The sequence below is a fragment of the Canis lupus genome, chromosome 2, assembly GCF_048164855.1.
Source record: "Canis lupus baileyi chromosome 2, mCanLup2.hap1, whole genome shotgun sequence".
Classification (NCBI taxonomy): domain Eukaryota; kingdom Metazoa; phylum Chordata; class Mammalia; order Carnivora; family Canidae; genus Canis; species Canis lupus.
This window is the reverse complement of record NC_132839.1, coordinates 38833173-38856518: the sequence shown is the minus strand read 5'-3', so window position 1 is coordinate 38856518 and position 23346 is coordinate 38833173. Positions and strand designations below refer to the sequence as shown.

At 39.4% G+C, this 23346-nt stretch overlaps 1 protein-coding gene across 5 annotated transcripts in view; it reads right to left on the bottom strand.

Moving 5' to 3' along the window:
* The window catches only part of OTUD7A (OTU deubiquitinase 7A), a 392748-nt gene that overhangs the window by 207941 nt on the left and 161461 nt on the right, over window positions 1-23346 (bottom strand). For 2 of the 5 annotated variants that reach the window (XM_072795875.1, XM_072795845.1), the window contains exon 2: window positions 611-738. The exons of 1 other annotated variant lie outside the window; for it this stretch is intronic. The gene's annotated coding sequence lies outside the window, so the exon portion shown is untranslated. Of the gene's footprint in view, window positions 1-610; window positions 739-5837; window positions 5903-19590; window positions 19813-23346 lie in introns of those variants that run through there. 2 more of the 5 variants (XM_072795854.1, XM_072795864.1) reach the window with 2 other exon arrangements.

Below are 23346 nucleotides of genomic sequence, written 5' to 3'. Positions count from 1 at the left end.
ATCTGTGTATGTGTGTGTCTATGTGGGTAAGGAACTGGTAAACCTGAATAAAGAATATATGAGCGTTCACTTTCCATTTTTTAAGAGATGTGAGATTTATCAAAATGAAAAGCAGATAAAAAATAGGTTGTTCACAAAGTCCGAAGGCAAAAGAACTGCTATCCTATTAATCAACTAGATAAAAACTGCATTTGGGACAAGAACTAGGAGGAAACATTAAAAAGGAAAATAATATGTCAAGGTGATAAGACTACTTTTGTTTAGATTACCCTTTCAATACTTTACAAATCAATCATGATAGCAATAGATGGTAACAGAGTTACTTGGTAAATTCTGTACTTGTGTAAATCAAATCACTTGCTGGTCCGTTCACCACATTTTTTTTTATAATAATGTTTATCATTCTAAATGCAAATTCTAATGTAATATGAAACTCACTTCACAACCCCATCTCAATGGATTTTAGTGAATTAATAACACTATCTCTGGCTTTAGATCTGATTTTCAGGCAATTTGCTCCAAGGACCACTACAAGGTCTGTTGCTAGAGGTGTTGACTGCAAATGCTCCTCTGACACAGTCACTAGAGACTCCATGAACATGAGACTTACTTTGCAGACACTGTGGTTTTATGGATGTGTGTGGCAGTCAGGCATCCAGGGCAACGCTGAACTGTCCCTGCTGGAAATGGCCCATATTTGCCCCAGTAGATGGTGTGAGACCACAACCCTTGAGAACTCTGAAAAAGATAACAAGGATAAAAAACAGTGTTTATATTTCATTAAAAGTGATAACTTAAAATTTAACTTTTAAGAATTTTTTTTTATATTTTAAGAGTTGAATGTAAATATTTCAAATTTAAAAGTGATTTTAAATATTCAGTATGAACTTGAAATGGTCTTGATAGTGAATGCCACATCCCTGAATCTTCCTTCTTAACACCATCCCATCTTTTAATTTTTAAATAAACACAGGCATCTGGAGGTAAGTCAGGATAAATGGGAAAAGTCTCCTAAGTGGGGGACTGTGTGAAGTAACTGTGGGTTAGAGTACACGAGATGCTCATGTGCTATGCTGATGTTCTAGGAGAAGTGCACACTTCTCAGAGGGACTCACAAACCAAAACTGCCTTCGGACATTTCATGAAAATATCAGGTAGGGTCTATGAGGAATCTAGGGGTTAGGAAGCTGTTCACAATCCCTACCTGGACCATGGGCAATCTAAGCGATCATGGTGATGACGGCACTCAGTCCTGGCAGGGTGCACTGTGCTCCATATGGAGAGCAGGCTGTCATGCGCAGCACTGTGAATGGAGAGGGTCCTTGTGGACCACACCTCTAGGTGGGTACACCCTGCTCCACAGCATCTTGACTCTTGAGATCCACTCACTTATATGCAATGTGGAGTTTTCTTGCAGGCATCAGAACCCTATCAGAAGATATTCCTAAGCTAGGAATGCTGTGACTTCACAGGTGACATGAGCAAACTGGGGTCACATCTGTAGACTCTACACAGACTGTAGCACATGGGGTACAGGAACCCCACTTTTCTACATGGTAACACCGAAGCTCTAGGTGCAGTCTGAGGATCCTGCCTGCATGTATGGGAATGTCTCTGGTGTGCCCCAAGGCCTGGAATGGTATGTCCTATTCCCATAGTTCCTAAGGATCCTGGGGGCTTCCCCTTTGACATCTCACACCCAGATAGAGAAATCATACATCTTCATAAGCATAGCTGCTTTACTTTCAACATTTCAAAGCTCACGTGATCACTCTCTCTTTTTGGTGGTTCCTATCTTTTACTAACATATTTTGGTATTGTGTATACTTTCCCACTTGAATTCCACTCTGTACTTGTTGCTCCTCATTCTTTTTATTCTTTATTCTAAAATTGCTTATAATAGTTTTGCTTATGCCTTTATATTTTTTATCTCTTTAGGCTGATTTTTTAATTTTCCAGCTGTATCTTAACTGATACGTTATAGGTAAAATTTAATCTTTACTCAATTTCAGAGTATCCATCCTTTAACTGGGGAATTTAACCCATTCCATTTTTATTTTTTGAGTAGTGTTAAGAATAGGGTAAGGAGATGGACTGGTATATGTGGATCTTTCCTGTCATCTATTTTAGTGCTTTCTACTTCTCAAATTTTATGGTGTTATTTTCTTTATTGTCTTCAGTCGACTTGATTGATCTTATTTATTTTGTAATTTTTTTTAGAAGTTATATACCTTATCTTTCCTTCCAGTGCTTGTCTTAAATTTGTCACACACTTAAAATTGTTATTCACATTTTTTTTTATCCTGAGAATTGATGAGCAGGTTAACCTCTAATTTCCAAACTGGATAAGACCATTAGTTCAATGTAATTCCTTTCCCTTTCTTTGCTATCTGTTGCATTTTGTCTAAATCATTTAAAATACTCTTCATGCTTCTGGTTTCTTAGGGATCATTTCCTAACAATCGCCTTAAGCTTCACAGCTACACTGTTAATAACTACAACAACAAAATTGTGTTTCACTATTTGTTAATCACAGATAATTTACATATCTCTCATTTCTACTTTATTTAATTAACTTTTTATTTTACTACAGAGTTTTTAAGTGGCTCTTTCTTTCTTTTTTTTTTTTTTGCAATAAAATGTGACCTTTACTGTTAAAAAATGTTTTATGACATCTGACAAACTGTTTTCTTAATAGGAAGATATATATTCACTTGATGAATTATAATAGCATAAACAATTTAATTTTGTGGAAGATATGAACCACAATATGTTCCAAATGAGAGAAATTTACTTTTATACCTATCTACATTTAAAAATAATAATAGATCATGTTTGTTTGTTTGTTTGTTTTTTAGGAAAAGAACTATTCACACCAATAGCATCCTCAAAAGGAACACTAGACTTATCTATTTAGAAAGAATATCTGTATACCTGTAGAAACATCTATGAATTCGCAATACTTGAATCTTTTTTTTTATAAATTTATTTTTTATCGGTGTTCAATTTGCCAACATATAGAATAACACCCAGTGCTCATCCCATCAAGTGCCCCCCTCAGTGCCCGTCACCCAGTCATCCCCACCCCCAACCCACCTCCCCTTCCACCACCCCTAGTTTGTTTCCCAGAGTTAGGAGTCTCTCATGTTCTGTCTAAGTGGCTCTTTCAAAAATGGTTTCACAGATAATGTATTTTCTGAATTCTTAAGTATTAATGGAAAGAGACTAAATGCAAAAGAATGAGAATCAACAGTCAAAGTAATCTTGATAAAGAAGAGAGAAGTTGGAGATGTAATAATTCCTGATTTCAAAACTTACTACAAAGCTACAGGAATCAAAACACTGTGGTATGCACGTAAAGACAGACATATGAAGTTTCTATATGTAATAGAATGGAGAGTCGAGAAACAAAGCCTCAAATCTACAATCAAATGATTTTCACAAGAGTGCCAAGACTATTCAATGGAGGAAAGGACAATCTTTTCAACAAATGATGTTGGGAAAACTGGATATCCATATGGAAAAGAATGAAGTTGGGTCCTTACCTAGAACCATATATAAAAATTAATTGGAAAAAAAGAAAAATAAATAAAAATTAACTGGAAATGGACCAAAGACCTACAAGTAAGGGCTAATACTATAAAACTCTTAGAAGAAAATTAGGAGAAAAACTTCATGATGTTGGATTTGGTAATGTTTTCTAGGGGATGACACCAAAGCAGAAGTGACAAAATAACTGGACTTCATCAAAGTTAAAAACTTTGGTGCATCAAAAGATACCATTAACAGAAAAAGACAACATACAGAATAGGAGGACATATTTGCAAATCATATATTTGATAAGGGATTAATATCCAGAATATATAAAGAACTCCTACAACTCAGCATAAAACCCAAACAGCCCAGTTAAGAAATAAGCAAAGGACATGAATACCTATTTCTCCAAAGAAGATATACAAATGGCTAATAAGCACATGGAAAAATGTTCCACATCACTAATCACTGGAGAAATGCAAACCAAAACCACAATGAGATACACCTTCACACACATTAGAATGGCTATTATAAAATTTTTTTAAAATTAAAAATGTTGGTGGGCCTATACAAGGATTGGAACTCTGGGTATTGCTGAGGGGAAGGTAAAGTGGCCTCTAAGGAAAACAATATAGTGGTTCCTCAAAAAATTAAACATTGAATTATCTCATGATCTAGCAACTCCACTTCTGGGCATATGCCCACAAGAATGGAAAGTAGGAGTTGAATAGATATTTGTATATCCATGTTCACAGTAGAATTATTCACAATAGCCAAGTGTGATGGGATAGCCATATAAGGGATGGTTTTATTTCTTATCTTCCTGAGAGTTTTAAGAGAAATTTTCTTTCTAGGAAATGACTTTTAATTCACATACTGATCATTAATTAGTTTGTCACTCAGGAAAGCACAAAAAAGCATGGAGGCCTCAGGACTGCTGGTATACAGTTTTGTTTCCAGTTTTCTAATGGAATCAAACTTATAGCATGTCCTAGCTAAATTTTCTGGAAATCTGATTTTAGGAAAAGTCAAAGATAACTTCTGTAAATAAAGGGAAGATTTTCTTTTAGTGCTATGATACCATAAATGCAAAATATGTCTATAATAAATTATGTAAAGGTGTGGTAGGCTAAAGTGCTTTTCAAAATGCAAGTTCCTCTAGAGGGAAATGCAAGAAAATTTCCAGTGATTTGAAAACAATACAGATCAGAAACACCATGCAGAGAGGGGACTGGCTATTAGCCAAAACAAAGGGAATACCTATGCTTTGTGGGAACTATCCTCCTTGGAGAACAATAATTTCTAAATTAAAACAGCCATTTTAGTCCTGTATCTTGGTTTCCAAATGGTGAATTGTGGCTAGATTGCAGACACCATCATAATAAGGCTGGAAGTGCCTTTCATGACGCTCCCCGACTACAGACAGAGGGCCTGGGAATGTGCTTGGAAACCGAGGACACACCACGTTTGGAAGCTTCTAGGTAAAAGCCTAGAATAACTCTCACATTAAAGCAGAAAGACGCTGTCCCTGCTAGATTATCCTCCCCTTGCCCCATCTCTACTCTGTTGCAGAGTCCACTGAAAAGTATGTGGGATGACCTGGGATTGGTACCAGCCAAGTCCCCTGCTGGTGTGCAGCCCTGGGAAGCCATTTCAACCCTGCTTCATCCATTACCATGGAGCCCAGACTGTTCCAAGGCTCCCGGTGAAGACTGACAGGGACAGACCTCTGAAATGCTCCAGGGACTTGAAGGCGCTCACAACTGTAAGGGGACATTATTCTAAGATAAAAAACAGGCACATAGGGAGCTAAAGATGAAAGCCAGATATACCCCAGGTTTAGCTGCTAAGAAGCAGCAGGTACAAAATGGGTAGCAATTGCCCATTTGGGTAGCGAATGCTGGCAGCTGTCCAGGGGCTGCCCGAGAGATCCAGCATGGACCCAGATAAGTGTGTGAATAGCTCACGATGCACAGGAGCTCTCTCTGGTGTTTTCTCTCAGACTACCCAGACCCTGGGCTTCCCACTCCTTCTCTTGTGTTCAACGCCCACCTAGATTTTGTTGTATTTTTTAATCTGGTTTCCCCCCACACCTAACCCAATGCCCCTGTCCCTTCACAAGTCAGGGTCCCTTCAAACCCCATTTCCCTCGAGAAATCTTTGCTGATCATTCAACCAGCAAACTTTTAATGAGCACCTATTTCACCAGGAGCTGCAGGCAGTGGGGCAGAAATAAAGTTGATTGGTGTTTGCCCTCATGTACCCTGTGACCTGAAATGGGAGATAAGCAGGAAAACCAATACCTGGCAAACAGCTGGCTCCCTGATGAGTGACCCCGAGTCCAGGAGAGGGCACTGTGCTTTGTGCCACCTGCTTCAGGGGCCAGGGGACTTTTCAGAGAGAGAGAGAGAGAGAGAGAGAGAGAGAGAGACTTAGCTTGGAACTTAAATCCTACAGAATTTTCCAGAGAAATGGGGGAGGTAATTAGGGTTCGTTGAGGGCCTAGTCTCTATCCCACCCTGTACAGGTGGTTATAAGTCCTCTCAGGTATTTATTCTCACAAATACAGCTGAGAAAAGGGGCTCTGGGGGACACACAAGTTAGGGTTAGGTTCTACTGCCTTGAGGATGTCCTCCACAGGCCACTCTCTCACCCTGTGGCCTTGCCTGGCTCTGTTCACTCAGGGGCTGGCCACCCATCCTTTACCTGTACATGCTATGTCAGTTGTGCCATCCAGGTGTGGGAGCTGTGTGCCCACCAGGAGAGCCCACTAGACAGCTCCAGAAGAGGAAAGCTCAAAGAAGAGCTAGCCATGGGGGCTGAGAAGAGTGGGTCCAGCCCTATTGCTGCTGGCCCATGGAGTGCCTGCCATCCAGGTGAACACAGGACATGATATGATGAGTGATCTGGGAGGCAGCATACCCTTGCATAGAAAGAGTGAGTGTCTGGTGTCTAGGCCAACATGGAGGGCTTGGAGCCAGGTAGCTGTAGCCCTTAAGAGCAACCACAGCAAAGAGAGGGAAGAAAGGAGGGAAGGAGGAACAGAAAGTCTTGTTACTCTGTGAGAGGGTCTCTATGGTGGGTCATGGGGCCACATGTCCACTTACTCCCTCTCTGGGCAACTGTCATTCCTAGGATTGTGTTTATGTTTCCCAAGAGGAAGAGAGTGCCACTGCTCTCCCATTTCATCCTGACCCCACAGCTGGCCCCACTCCTCAGCTCTAAGATGGACAATCTGTACTATTTTAGCTCCTTGCTTTTGAATTGCCTAAGCACAATCTACATTTGACATATGCATGGATCCAGAGGCCCCATGGTGGGTCAAGTTGACACCAGGATTTAAGAGTGGACTCCTCCCCTTTGTCCTGACTGCTTACCATGGCAGTTCCTTCTTGCCCTTGACCATCCTCTGGAAAGGACATTCCCCAGACTTTACCATCAATCACTCATCCTCTTTACTTTCTGTGGATATTCTGCAATTACCCTGTTTATCTATTTATATGTGATTCAGTGAATATCACTAGACTGGATGTCCCATGCAAGCTGTGACCAGAGTCTTCCAGAAGTATGGCACACAGAGGGGCTGACCATGGAACAATTCACGGAGGCCAGGGGGTCTGCTCCAGGTCCAGAACTCCTTCTAGTATATCAAACTGCTTTTCTGGTGGGTTCTGTCAGGGCAGAGGACATCATGACAACCCATAAGCACTCTTTTCTGTAGAATCTGAATTAAATTTCCCTAGTTCTTTAAAATCACTCCTATCCACCAGGCTCATGAAGCTGGCACTGATCCAGCTGCCCTCAACAATTTTCCTTTCCTGTAACATTCTAAGGCATTTACAGTGGGTGCATCCCAATAAACACTTCACTTTTTATTACCTTGAAATAACCTCTACTCTTGTCATAGGCAGAAGTCTTGCTTTTCTAACTCCACGGTCCAGCAGTGGCAGAATTTTATCCTTAAACAAAAATCTCCAGTGTACAGAAGATGTTCCATAAACAGTAATGAAGAAAACCTCCAGACTTCTAACAAGATCAGTCAGCATCCTTTACAAGGGGTCTCATTCCAGTTGAAGCCACTCTTCTCCCACCTAACTAGCTGTCAAAGCTAGTGACGCTGATGCCGCTGCCAGGAAAGCATACTTGCTGGCCATTCCCTAGCACTGCCTTCCTGAGTCACTGCAGCTCCCCATCTTACAAATCCCAAAACAGGTCAGTCAGCCTACCCAGGACAACACAGCAAAGTGCCAGCCATGACTCCTGGCCATTTCACATACTCTGTCCCTGCCCTTCCAGTTTTGTCATCCCCAGGGCATTTTCTTAATTTTTGAAGGTGGCAACCTACAAACACTTAATTAACAAAATGAAACAAACTTGCAGCATAGGGAGCAGGTGGGGGCCCCTTTCTTCTCAAGGGCATCATTAGACCTTTAAAGGAAGGCATGTTAAAACAGTGCGAGAGGAGACCCTAGGGCCTCAAGCAGGCTGGAATCTGACAAAAGTGACCTGTGTCTGGGCAGTACCAACCTACCAGACCTTTAACTCCTCTCACTCATCCAGAGCTGCCCAGAATTGGGCAGGTGGAAAGCCACAGAATATGCAGTGCTGCTCTACCTTGGGAAACTGTATACTTTGGCCCTCTGAGACCAATTCCTGGACAGTGGCAAATGTCATATTTGCTGGTCTCTGGGTCCTACTTGTTGCCCCTTGTCACCTAGAAGTGAGTCCTTCAGTTCTTGATTTCTTCCCCTTGACTGGGTCCAGGAGTGGATCAGGACCCACAAAAGAAAAATGTCTGAATGTCCCCCTCCTCCTCCTTTTATTCCCTAGCACTCCAGAGAGCTCATCAGGTTCCAAACATGGGGGTGGTGGTGGGGAGGCACACAGAGTCTCTGGCTTTCCACTGGGGAAGGAGAGACCAGGGGATGCCTGAGCAGGGGACAGATGGCACAGCTCTTAAGGTGGGATGTGGAGGAGCCTGGGGTGGGTGCTGAGCCAGACACTGTCAGTTCTAATCCCACATTTCTGCTCATTAGTTCTGTGACCTCAGAAGAGTTTCTTGACTCCTCTGTGCCTCACTTGAAAATGGGGCTAATGATAGGACCTACCTTACAGGGAGGTTCTCAGAATAAAATGGCTCAAAACTGAATACACATCTTTGTCTTCATGCATAGCTCCCCTCTTGGCTGCATGGGACATGGGCACCTGGCCTTTGGGTCCCTCCTGCTACCTCCCCTGTGATGCCAGCTCACTTCCTGGGAAGCTCTTCTCCACCAGCTGGGAGAACTATACTGGACCCTGTCATCCTGAGCCCTTCAGGCCCTGCTTGCTTCCCCTCTGCCTGGGTCTGGGGGCAGTACTGGATGTTTGTGTCAGCCAGCCCTACCATCTCCCTCTCCCCCTCCAACCTTCTCTCTGGATAGAGGGTGAGTGAGCAGTGCACTAATTAGGCCCTATGCAAATTAAAGTTGAGATCCCTCTTTGTAGTAGATTCCCAGCCTACAAGCATTTCTCTTCAGGGAGTTCAAAATCCCCTCCCCTCCTTAGTAGAAGGCACTATGCCTAATGATATCTAATGACATCCTGCATTAGACTGTGGGGACAGCATTGAATGCATTTGGGAAAACACAATGTTCATAGCATGTCAGCCCATGGATGGGCTGAGCTCTGGCTTTATTACTATTCTCCACCTATGGGTTTAAAGGTAAATTAGACTCCAAGTGGCACTAACTGAGCAGTGGGCCAGGCCAGATCAGGGTCAGGTGAGCCTGGAAGTCAGGGGGAGAGGGCCTAGGTATGAATAGGCAGGGTTGCTTTCTCCTCTTCTGGGGCTGAGAAAGTCCACTCAAAGCAGGACAGTGGCCCACAGTGGGCAGGAACAACATTATAGCATTGTCCTCTACCCAAGACAGAGCACAACACTTAGGTGGGTGGATGTGAGTTGCTTAGGTGAGGGGTCAGGTAGGCTGTGACTGTGATTTGGGGATAGGATGGCTGACAACGCAGCAGTCTGAAAGGAGACCTGACTCAATGTAACGCAATCTCAAGGCTGTTCTGGGGCTTGGTACCTCCCCAGTGAAGTCAGCCATTGCAGGGAGGGTCCTGCAGGACCAGAATGTGCCTCCATGTGGCCACAAAGGCCCAAGGCTGCTGGTTTTAGGGTTCTGGATGTAACCGCAGACAAGGTCTTGAGAAGAATCAGAACTACAGCTGCTTGAAAGTGAAGTTTTCTGTTTGACCTTGAAGCAGAAAAGAACTTTTTTGAGTGTCGCCAATGTGCTAGCCACATTCCATATGCTTCATCCTTACATTTCACCACAAATCTACACTCCAGGGGCAAGCATGCCCTCTTTAAATGCCTCTCCTATGCCCAGAGGAGTCAAGCAACCTGCACAAGGTCATACCACAGTAAGCCACCTAGAATCTGAATAGCAAAATCAAAACCTCTGTTTTAACATTGTGCCACTTCTTGAAATGCACAGAGATGCTAATGATGCTTTTTCTTCACTTTATGAAGGCCACTTCACCTTACTACCCATGTTTTCTGGAGCTCCAAAGGTATTTGCCCACTTGAAAGGTCCTTCCCTGATAACCATTCCCAGAGTCCTGTTACTGCTCTTCAAGAAGCAAGCTTCACCTGTTTTTCCCACGACAGTAAGCCAAGCATTCTTTCCTAAGCTCTCCCTCCTCTACTGGGGATATTTTCTATTTCAAAATGGTTGAAATTATGCTGTGACAATTACATCTCTAATTCAAGATGATTTTTTTTTCTTATCAATAATGGAAATGGTCTATTATTCTTTTTTGTTTTTGTTTTTGTTTTTTTAAATTGGGAAATTTTCACAACAGAGCTAAGTAGCTGAAACACATTTTACTCTAATACCCTGGCATTTATCAACTTTTGGTACCTTTAATTGACATTGTTTCCCTAGTATTGTGACTTGTTGATGCTTCTGTTAAGAGACAGGCAAACGGGTGGGGTGACTAGGCTCTCCATGGCAAACATCCCAGAGAAGCCCCTCCTTCAGGCCCCCATCCCATCAACCCCACCTCCTCTGCTTTCAGATGACCCAACCCATCCTGCACTGAGCGGTGGTTCCCCAAGTGGAGTGTCTGGACTGTAGCATCAGCACTACCCAAACACCTGTTAGAAATTCAAGTTCTCTGGCTCCACCCAGACTTGCTGAATCAAAAATCTCAGGCGTGCTGCCCAGCAATCCGGATTTTCACAAGCTCTCCAAGTGGAGAACCACTGAGCTAGAGACTAGAAAGAGCCTAGGAATGACCTCCCCCCAAAACCCCCTTCTTTCTTTCTTTGCATGCAGTCTCAGGAGCTCATTCTTTCTTATTTCCCAAAAGATCCACTTTCTGCAATTATTCCTTCACTTCCCCATTCCTGCAAGCTCCTTCTCTCTATTCTTTTCTTTCAGGTGGTTTCAAACATAAACATACCAAGGGGTCTTCTTGAAAAAGCATTTTTTGCTTGATCTCCTGTCCCATACATTCAACTCCCTTCTCCTCCTTCCTATATTTGTTACCTTGGCAACTTACCCTTTTGAGCATCACAGTCTCTAAGAGTAACAGTACCTATTAAACAGGCTGGTTTTAAGAGTTTAATGAAATAATATTAATATAAGGGTGTGCTATGAGGGTTAATTCTAAGAGGCCTGGAATTAGCCTGAGCTGCTTTGCTGAAGTAAGAGATGCACCTGGTCAAAGTATAAAATGTGGTGACTAATATTGTTGTCTTTTACTCATGGAGACCAAGTGAGTTTCAGGGTAGGCTGCGCTAGTTTGTCAGTATTATTTATTGATAATAATGAGACTTATAGTTTGTACCTCATTCAATGTGGGGGTGGGGTGTGTGGGGTACAGAAGGGGAGGCGGCTCTGACACTAGGGCTGGTCTTTTAACAATAAAGTACTTACATGACCAGTAGGGTATAAGAAACCCCAGCTAAGACTGCTTTTGGGCTGTCTAGTTTGGAGACATTCTTGCATAAGTTGGTGATTCAGAGAAAGTACATCTGGTACACCCCTACAGGAGCAGGACAACTGCAGGGAGCTTGTGTAGACTTTGGCCTGTCCAAACCACTTGCTGAAAGGCAGTCTTTGGTTATAACATAGGTCCTTTTGTGTTTGTTGCAATATAATATCCTTTCTCAGCAATAAAATATTGGTTGATAAGCACTGTCATTTGGAGCTCTGTGGATCTGTCTGTCTGCCATAGAACCCTGTCTGGCTGCTACTATTAGTGCAGGTGACATTATGGCTATCTTCCCATCTGCACCATTATCACACACAATTCCCTGCTGAATTCCTCACAAGAATTGTTCATTGGTCTCTTTATCACTTACTCCATCCTGTGCACTCCCCTATCCTCTACCCAAATCTGGATCCCTCCTTACTACCTGATTGAAATCCTATCTCAAAAGTGACTATGTCATAGCCTTTTCAGCTCTTAATTAACACAGCTGGTCACAGCTACTCTCTTAAACTATTCTTCATACTTGATACCATCATCCTTCATGATCTGATTATTCCTCCTCTCCCCACCACTTTAGTTTTCACTAATTCTTTTTTCCAACAAACTATTCTCCTAGATCTATCCTAGGCTCAGCTCTTTCCTTCAGATTACTGATCATACTCATTAAATGTTCATAAGCACTTGTGTTCAGATGGCCCCCAAGTCTCTCTCCCTAGTTTTGCTGTCTTTTCTACCCTTTTGATCCACAACTCCCTGATGGCATATTCACTCGAACATCTCAGGAGTACCTCAAAGTCATTATAACTTAGCTTCTTTGTAAAAGCTTCTGGTTCACCATGTTGATCAAGACTTAAAAATTAGATTCTCCCTCAACTTCTCCCTCTCCATTTCAATGGATCCTTTATGTGTCGTTCTTTGAGTCAGTCTTTTTCTCTTTTTCTCCATGTCTCTCACCTCTCCTCTCTTCTCCCTGACCCTAGCAATCACGAAATTCTGATGTTGGTAGAGAATGGCCTTCTGTTTCCCTGTCTGTTCTCTTGATGCCACCATCACTAGGTCATCTGACTTCATGCAGTGGTGTAACAGGATGGCTTTAAGACTCTCCTCTGATTCAAAATGCATGATGAAAAAGAAAAATGATGAAAAAGAGAGTATCTACATCATAGTGTCAAAGTATCTCCCACAAAATATTTATTAATTATAAATCGTAACTTTACAGTAGAGAAGCTTGACAGAAACATTAATCAAGTGGTCAAGGTTAACAAGACAAGCTTAAAGTTTATGTTCCCCCTCCAAAAATCATGTTAAAACTCTAACCCCCAACGTGATAGTGTTAGGATGAGGGGCTTTTGGGTGGTGTTTAGGTCATAAGGGTGGAGCTCTCATGAATGGGATTAGTGAGAGCCATTATATAAAAGACCCCAGAGAGCTTTCTTGTCCTCCTTTTCTTATGTGAGGATCTTGGGAGAAGTGCACATTCTGCAATATCCCTCAGGAATAGAGATGCAGAATCCTTAATAAATATTAGCCAATAGAATTTGGCATATATAAAAATAAATATATACCACGACTAAGCAAAGTTGATTTTAGGGATGCAAGACTGGTTCAATATTTGAAAATCAATCAGTATAATGCACCATATTAACAGACTAATGTATCCATTGATATATAAAAAAGACTTGACAAAATTTAATCCCCCTTCATGAACACAAGTTCAGCTTAAAGAGCATCTACAAAAATCTACTGTTTAATGTTATGCTTAATGGTGAAAGTCACAATGCTTCCCTCCTAAGATTGGGAACAGGGCAATGATGTCTGCTTTCATCACCCTTATTTAATCTTGATGTGATGTTCCAGCCAATGCAATAAGGGAAGGGAAGGACATAAATGACATACAGATTGGAAGGAAAAAAACAAAAATGTTGCCATTTCCATAGGACATGACGTTCTATGTAGAAAATCCCAAGGAACCTACAAAAACTCCTAGTACTAATTATTGAGCACAGCAAGGTCATATGACACAAGACCAACATACAAAAACCTATGCATAGGTTTAACTCTATGTTAGCAATAAAAATGTAGATACTGAAATTAAAAATACAGTATCACTTATAATCTTTCATTAAGGAAATGAATACTTAGTTGTAAATCTTAGTAAACCTGTATAGGATTCATATTCTGAACACTATGAAACACTGATGAAAGAAATCAAAGATTTAAATAAATGAAGAAATATAATGTGTCCATGCATTGGAAGATTCAAAATACTAATGGTGCTAAAATTCTTCATATTGATATACAGATTTAATGAAATTCCTGTCAAAATCCAGCAAGAATTTTTGTAGATATAGACAAGATTAATGTAATACACTTACATGGAAAGGCAGTGGCAGTGGAATAAGAATAATTAAAATGATTTTGAAGAAAAAAGAATCAAGGAGAGTTAAATCTACCCAATATAAAGGTTTACCACACAGCTACAGTAAACATACTGTGGCATTAGTAGAAGGCTAAACATGCAGATCAATGGAAAAGAAGCCAGAACCCAGAAGTACAGCCACACAAATATACAATTGATTTTTGTGATGGATAATTCACCCTCAGTGGTTATTCTTTCCATTTCTATCAGAGCTCTAGAGTCTGATTTCTAGAAGGAAATTACTTTCTTCTTAGACTTCTTTGCTGTGACCCACAAATGAGAACAACCCTTCAGACATGATTTGGCCCACAGGGTAGAGAAACTCAGTGCGTTGATTAATTGAGACCCATTCGAATTTCTGCACCCTCAGAAACTCATATGAAGTTACTAGTTAAGCTTTTGTTTCCAGTTAAACAGCTAGGTTCTTTTGTTTGCTTTTTTTATTTTTACCTTTCAATCTAACTCACCATGCCATTTCATCAGTACTAAATCTCATTCTGTTGTATTTGGCACACCACAACTCCTCTTTTTGGCTCTCAGTTACCTGATTCCCTGTGTATGCTTGCCAACTCCTGACCTGTAGCACTTTTTAAAATGGCTGGACAGGAAGGAAGGCATAGTCTTGTAGCAAACTACCGAAGACCCATTTCTAGGCTTAACTAAATGATGACAGATAATGTTTTCTTTGTTTACAGTATTTGACCTATCATTAAACTGACATCCAGGCTACATTTGTCCATTGTTATTATAGGACTGTCACAATGAATTTGCAAGCGCAGTGTTACAGCTTGAACGGGCCTTAGAAATAATCTAAAATCCAACATCTTCCATTTTATAAGCGAAAAAAAAGACTCAGAGGTGAAGTGTTTTCTCCAAGATTAACAACAGATTAAGTGACAGTTTAGATATTTGAACTCAAATATTCTGATCCAAATATGGTTATATTGTGTTTGTATTACATTATGCTTCCTCTTTATCAAATGCACCACAAAAATTCTGATGTATGATGTCTCTAGGACTCCCCTACAAAAACTATCCAGGAAGAAAGTGTGGTACAGCCTACCCTAGGCTGCCAACAGCACTTTTAGCTACTACTGTTTACCAGATGCCCTCCTTTCTCTAGTCACCTGTCCCAGAATGGTATGTAATATGGATATTACTATAATTTGCAGAATTAAATTTCCCTTTTCTTAAAACTCCTAAAAAGTTTTTATATGAAATCTAAAAAAAAAAATTGAACTGATTAAAGAGAGAGCAAGCAGATTAATGTATGCCAGAAGTGGGGGGTGGGAGGTGGGAAAAATGGGGAAGGGGCTAAAAGGGTATAAACTTCCAGTTATTAAAAAGTTCTGGGGAGCCTAATGTACAGCATGATGACTACAGTTTATATACACTGTATTGTATATTTGAAAACTGCTATAAAAATGTAGATCTTAGAAGTTCTCATCACAAGAAAATAACGTGTAACTATGTAAGATGATAGATGGTAACTTTGTGGTAATGATTTCTTTCTCTCTGTAAATATTAAGTCATCATGTTGTACACTTGAAACTAATATGTTATATATCAATTATATCTCAAAAAAACTGAAAAAAGTATTTATGAAAATTCTTGGGGTTACTATCAGAGGAAAATCTCCTGGATATATTGTTGATTTTACACACTAATTTTGCCACACATCTGTACCTATACCACACAGCCTAGTTCTTGGGTTAGTCTACTTCATCTTCTATTTACCTATATTTATGGTGTGGTAAAATGACCTACTAATTTTCTTCCTGATTTATACTAAATGATGATAAAAATTTATTAAATACTGTTTTCCCACTGGATTCCATGTGAGAGCATGAGGTCTGGTTTTCCATATGGCACCCAACTGCCTCATCCTGATTTAGTACCACAGCAAGCCATGCATCTCCCATGTTAAAATTTTATCCGACAGTATGGAATGTGCCTTCTACTTCTGAAATATTATTTTAAAGAATTGTGACTTTTGTTTAAAAATTATAAGTTCTAAATAAATGACAGCATATTCATAAACTAGAACATATAGAGACACTGAATTACATTTCTGAAATTTTAAATGCCATGGGGAAATACTTAATGAGTAAAAAAAATCAAGAGAAAACCACATATATGGTATGATCTTAAAAATGTAAAAAATGCATATATAAAAACCAAAAGAAAATACGTTAACATATTATTATACAGCCAAATCTGCCAATTGATTTCTTTATCATTTTGGGATTCCTGCATGACTTAAGAAGGACTCCTTGGGCAGTCTTCTAAACTTTCTCTAGTATTTGTATAATTGGACTTTTAACCCTACATTTAGATTTAAAATCCATCTGGAATTTACTCATCTACATGGCATATTGTTGGCATCCAATTCTATTTTCTTTTAATATCATTGATTAAGACAATATTTATTAAATATGACATCTTTTCCTGCTGAGTTATATATACATCTAATATGCTTGTACAACCTGCACCCCGATGTTTATAACAGCAATGTCCACAATAGCCAAACTGTGGAAGGAGCCTCGGTGTCCATCAAAAGATGAATGGATAAAGAAGATGTGGTTTATGTATACAATGGAATATTACTCAGCCATTAGAAACAACAAATACCCACCATTTGCTTCGACGAGGATGGGGTCATATTGGAGAGTATTATGCTGAGTGAAATAAGTCAATCAGAGAAGGACAAACATTATATGGTCTCATTCATTTGGGGAATATAAATAATAGTGAAAGGGAATAAGGGGAAAGGAGAAAAAAATGAGTGGGAAATATCAGAAAGGGAGACAGAACATGGAAGACTCCTAACTCTGGGAAACGAACTAGAGATGGTGGAAGGGGAGGAGGGTGGGGGCGTGGGGGTGACTGGGTGGTGGGCAGTGAGGTGGGCACTTGATGGGATGAGCACTGGGTGTTATTCTGTATGTTGGCAAATTGAACACCAATAAAAAATAAATTTATTATTAAAAAAATAATATGCTTGTACAATTGCTACTCTCCTTCAGTGATTTTTATTTTTATTTTATTTTTTTTCATTGTGGTGCCAATGCTATACCCTTTTGTCTGGTTTAGATATGTGATACTATTAGTATATGACCTAAGTCCCTCTTGCTATTCTTCAAACATTTCTTGCTGATATTTGTGAATTTGGGCTCAGTAAAAACAAAAATCTAGTACTGATCAAAGCTGTATATTATATTTGTATATTAATTTCAAAAGGATTGAGGTCTTCAAATTTAGCTTCCCTATCCATGAGCATGGTATATTTCTTATTATGTATATTTTTAAGTCTTTTTATTAAGAATTCATACTTCTCATACTTGTTTTGGTAGGCATTCCTACAGCAAAATAGAAATGAAATATATACACAGTAGAGATTGGGAAAAATTATTAGTTGAAAAAAATTAGACTTCCTAATGTATAAAAACCTTACACAGGTGATAGAGAATAATAGTCAGAGGACAGTTGGCCAAAGCCATTCTTGTAAAAGAGGGATGGAGAATAGTTGTTAAAGAGGGGATGCAACACCTACTGCATATCACAAGAAATGAAGGAAATGCAAAGCAAAGCAAAGTACTTTTTTTTTTCCTGGTGAAATTTGTAAAACTTAAAAAGAATCTCTAACACCCAGTGGTGATGAAGATGTGCACTTCACACATTACTGGTGGAAGTGTAAATTGAAAAAGATAGTGCCAGCATATACTAAAGCATCAAAATGCACATGTCCTTTGAATCATACTTTTAAGATTGTATCCTACAGAAATGAAGAGTTCCAGTACAGAAAAAAACTATATACAATAGGCTCTGCCACCAGCATTTTTTGTGATGGCAAAAGTCTGAACATTATCCATTAGGGGAGTGCTGGGATCAATTTTGCTATAGCCACAGGATACTGTAATGAGCATGTTATTTTGAAGGTTTACACCTTTCTTCCTTAAATCATGTTTCCTTTGCAGCTTTCTCCTTTAAGGCTGACTTACACTCAGAATCAAAGAAGTCACCCACCAGCTCTGAGTCTCAGTATGCTGGATTTTCTTAACCCCTTAGTAAGAATATAGTCTTGAAATCCAGGCTTACTGGAGACAGAGAAACCAATCAAGTAAGTGTCTGAATTCCAATAGTAGAGCTTTCTAAGGCCTTTTTCAGGTATTAAAGAACTTCGTATCTGCCAGGGGCAGGAAAGCCTCAAGACTTCAAGAAGTGGGAGTAGAAAGCCCATTACTTCTAGTGACTCTGGCAGAGAGAAAGTTAGGGGAGGGGCACTGGGAGATACAGGCATCCTGTGCTCTTTCTGGGCCAAAGAACTAGGTAAAGAGTGTTGTCAAGAAGATGAAGAAGTAGGGATCCCTGGGTGGCACAGCGGTTTGGCACCTGCCTTTGGCCCGGGGCGCGATCCTGGAGACCCGGGATCGAATCCCACGTCGGGCTCCCTGCATGGAGCCTGCTTCTCACTCTGCCTGTGTCTCTGCCTCTCTGTCTCTCTCTGTGTGACTATCATGAATAAATAAATAAAATCTTTAAAAAAAAAAAAAGAAGATGAAGGAAGTAAAAGCAGCAGTGGGATGTTAAATTATACTTTGATCCTCTTTTGTGATTATGGAAGAAGGTCTGTCTGAATCTAAGTCTAATGCAGCAGTATAAGGGGGTTTTGCAGAAAGACATTCAGAAGAGAGAGAGAGTGAAGGGAAATGAGAGACAGGGAGAAAGAGGGAGGCTAGAGAGGAGAAGAGAGACACACAGAGGAGAAGAGATAGAAAGGGAGAGAGGGGGGAAAAGGGAGATAGAGGCTAAAAGAGAGTATGGACTGATACATAAATACACATTTATTTATAATAAAGGCAAGGAATAAAATGTTATCAGTCATAAGCTTTTGAGTGACAGGATTATTGATATATCATCTTTGCTTTTTTATGTGTTTTCTGAATTTTCCCTTATATAGTCATACATCATTTTTGTGATCAGAAAAACACAGACATTAAAACCAACAAAAAGGCATTAAGGCATTTAAATCTTTTTGCTGGGCAGCCCCAGTCACTTAGCAGTTTAGCACTGCCTTCAGCCCAGGGTGTGATCCTGGAGACCTGGGTGGAGTCCCACGGCAGGCTCCCTGCTTGGAGCCTGCTTCTCTCTCTCTCTCTCCCCATCTCTAATAAATAAATAAAATATTTTTAAAAAATTAAATCCTTTTGCAATTCATCACAGAAAAGCTTCTTTTTTTTTTTCCCCTCTAGTAAGGCTACAACCAAACCAGCTGAATGATCACAAACCTAAATCCACAACTGAATATGTGTCCCAGGTACATATGAAAAACTGGTACCTGCAAATGAGGTGCCAAGCCTTGAATTTTATTAAGCTGCACTGTCATGGGAATATACATGCCTGAAAAGTGAGATCCAGTTCTAAGAGAACCAGATTCCCACTACATCAGAAGGCAGGTCTGTCCCCCCTCCATTGTCTATGGTGCCTTTGGACTGGCCTCCAGCAATGCATGGCAGTATGACAAAGTAAAAGCAAGTCCTCAGGCAGGGGGAAACTGGAGGAAAAAATCAGAAGACAAGACCAACATCTGGGCAATAAGAAAGAAAGAAGGACCCTTTCCAGTTTGTGATTTAGGGCCCCAAGACACTCACCTGTTCTGGGAGGTAACACTACAGAAAATCACTGGGTTTATTTCTTGGGCTGCAGAGCCAGCCACCCCTGTCTTGGTAATAGTGGCCTGTCCTGGCTGTGGCCTTGTAAACACGAAATAATAGAAATACAAAAATGAAGAATGTGTAGTTATTCCCGTAAAATCCTTTGTTCACTTCTTTGATCTAATCAACATGGGGAAACAGGGCTCAAATTAGGACACTTGACCATCATGCTTGATGCAGAGTACTGGCTAGCAAGCGAAGTCTTCAGCATCAGAACAACGGAGTGTTGATTACAGTGATGTGGATGTCCTTGAACACAGCCACACTGGAAGGATGAAATAAAATAATTTAAAAAGTGAGATTCCAGTTCCAGGAAAAGATGGGATAGACAAACTTTCACCTATTCTGATCACTAAGAACAGTTTAAAACTCTGGGCTTTATACATTATCATAAAGAAACAGAGAAAAGCAATAAACAAATAAGCCTAGAAATACTGAAAGGTGGAGAGTAAAAGGCAGACTGGCTAGGGGCCCTGGGACCTGGAAAACAAGACAGTGGTGAGGTCTCTGGGTTTCCTTTATGCTTAATATATCTTGGTCTGGGTGTTGGACAAGCCAGTGACTTGGCTATGCCAATGGACACTCTCAAAAGCAGCCTGCTGTCTCTGGCCAAAGGACAGAAAAAGAGGCAGCCTAACAGGATGGAAAAATTTTAGACAATGCCCTCATTACACTAGCCAAATACCAAGGAAAAAACTGTGATTCCACCCTACCCCTGAATGGGGAGCCTAGACTTCCATCCTTGTTGGACTGAAATGAGACACCTCTATCTCCCCAACATGGGTGGTATCAGAGAAAGTTGAAAGGGGAGGCAGGACTTTCATCCTTGTTTAGTGGTAAGAAGACTCTCTCTTTGTACATTGTCAGCAGTAGCTACATGGGGAGGCTGGAATCCCATCCCCATCCAAAAGTAACAAGCACTCTTCTCCTCTCCACCTAAGTAGTGTCTGTAGGGACTAAGTGGGTGAGGGATTTCCTCCTCACAGCCAGGGGAGTAACAGCTGAAGCCTAGTGGGAAGCCTGGACTTCCACCCCAGCCCAGCAGTTACAAGGTGTTCCTCTTTGCTTCCCTAGGGTGTCCATGGAGGTGGAATGGGGAAATTTGTCTTCCATTCCTACCTGGAAATAATGGGGTGGCACAATCCTTCCTTTACCAGTCTGTTGTCCAAAGAGGACTGCCAAAACAAATTTTATTTTATTTTTTAATTTTAAAAAGCTTTTAGATTTGTCTATTTATTTAATTTTAAATTCATATATCCAACATATAGAATATCTTTATTTCAGATGTAGAGTTCAGTAATTAATTCATCAGTTGCATATGATACCCAGTGCTCATCATTTCAAGTGTCCTCCTTAATGCCCATCATCCAGTTACCCTATCCTCCCCAGCAACCCTCAGTTTCTTTCCCATAGTTAAGAGTCTCTCATGGTTTGTCTCCCTCTCTGATTTCCTCTCATTCCATAAAACAGAAACTTTAAATAGGATTCAGAATCTCATAACATAATATGCAAGGCATAATTGAAAATTACTCATTACATAAAGAACCAGGAAAATCTCAACTTGAATGAGAAAAGACAATCAATAGATGCCAACATCTATGTGACACAGATGGTGGGATTCTCTGACAGAAGTTTTAAAGCAAATATCATACAAATGCTTCAACCAACAATTACAAGTATGCTTGAAACAAATGAGAAAGTAGAATGTCTCAGTAAAGAAACAGAAGATATAAAGAAGAACCAATGGAAATTTAGGACTGAGAAAATAAAATAACCTAAATGAAAAACTTATTGGATAGGTTCAGTAGCAAAATTAATAGGACAGAGAAAGAATCATTGAACTTAAAGATAGAACAATAGAAATTACCCAATCTGAACAGAGAAAATAGAAAAAAATTAACCAAGGCTCAGGCACCTGTATATACAACAAAAGACATAAAATTTGTTTCATCAAAGTTTTAGAAGGAGAGGAGAAAGGATCTGGGGTTGAAAAAGTATTTGGGAGAAATAATGTCTTAAAATTTCCCAAATTTGGCAAAAAACAAACCTACATATTCAAGAAGCTGAACAAACCTGAAATACCATAAATAAAAAAAAAAATCTACACCAAACACAAAATAATCAAACTCCTGGAAAAAATCTTGAAAGTAGAGGAAGACAAATGACATCTTACTTATAGTGAAGAAACAACTCAAATGACAATGGGTTTCTTAGAAACCATAAAGACTAGAAGGAAGTGGTATAACATTTGTCAAGTGCTGAAAGAAGAGAACTGTCAACCCAGAGTTCTATATCCAGCAGGAATGAAGGAGTAATTAGGACATACTCAGATGAATAAAATCTAAGAGAATTTGTCACTAGTAGGTTCATTCTAAATGAATGGCTAAGGAATTTCTTAAAATGGAAAAGAAACCTCCCAAACTTAGGACATCCTTCTTTTCTAAATGATATTCAATGTTTGAAGCAAAAATTATAACTTTGATGTGATTGTCAAAGTATAAATAGAGGAAATATTTAAAATAATTATTAATAGGAGAGGGTAAAGGGACTTAAAAGGAGGTAAAGTATCTATACCTTATTTAAATTGGTAAAATATCAACACCAGTATACTACGCTAAGTTACATATACACAATGCAATACCTGGAGAAATTATTTAAAAAAAAACAGACTTGAACTCATACTGTGTGTTCTATAACCACAGTGGAATCAAAATTGGAAGTCAATAATAGAAAAAAATTAAAAAGCCTTCAAATAGTTGGAAACTGAACAATGGACTTCTAAAGAATCCATGAGTTAAAGAGGAAGTCTCAAGAGAAATAAAAAAAACATTCTGAATTGAAAGAAAATAAAAATGCAACATAACAAAATTTGTAAAACATAGCTAAAGTACTGCCAAAAGGTAAATTTATAGCACTGAATGTTTACATTAGAAAACAGTAAAAGCCTCCAGTCAATAATCTAAGCTCCCACTTTATGATACCAGCAACGCAAACACATAGCCAGCAAATGGAAGAAGATAATAAAGAGTAGAAATCAATAAAATTGAAAATAGCAAAACAGTAGATAAAAATTAATAAAACAAAAAGCTAGTTCTTTGAAAACATCAATAAAATTGATAAAACTGCAGCAAAATTGACAAAGACACAAATTACCTATAACAAGAATAAAACAGGATATTGCTACAGATGCTCAGACACCAAAAGCATAATAAGGGAATATTACAAACAACTGTATACATGTAAACTTGGGTCACTTAGATGAAATGGACCAATCCCTTCAAAAGCACAAACTACTATGACTCACTCAATATGAAATAGATCATTTGAATATCTCCCTAATTATTAAAGAAATTTAATTTACAATTTCAAATTTTCCTAAAGAGAAATACCCAGGCTCACACTGTTTCTGAAGAATTTTGAAAAATACAACCACAAGTTTAAAAAGAATGCCATTCCATACAAGCTTTTCCAAAAAACAGAAAAGTAACTTTTCAATTACATTAATGAGGCCAGTATTACCTTAATACTAAAATCTAAGAAATACAATACATAAAAAGTAAATAATATTCTTAATAAATATAAATACAAATATTACTTATATGTCATAAATAACATATAAATAAGTATAATAAATAATATAAACTCTATTTGGTCATGGTATAAAAAATGTATATATGTTTGATGGGATGAGCA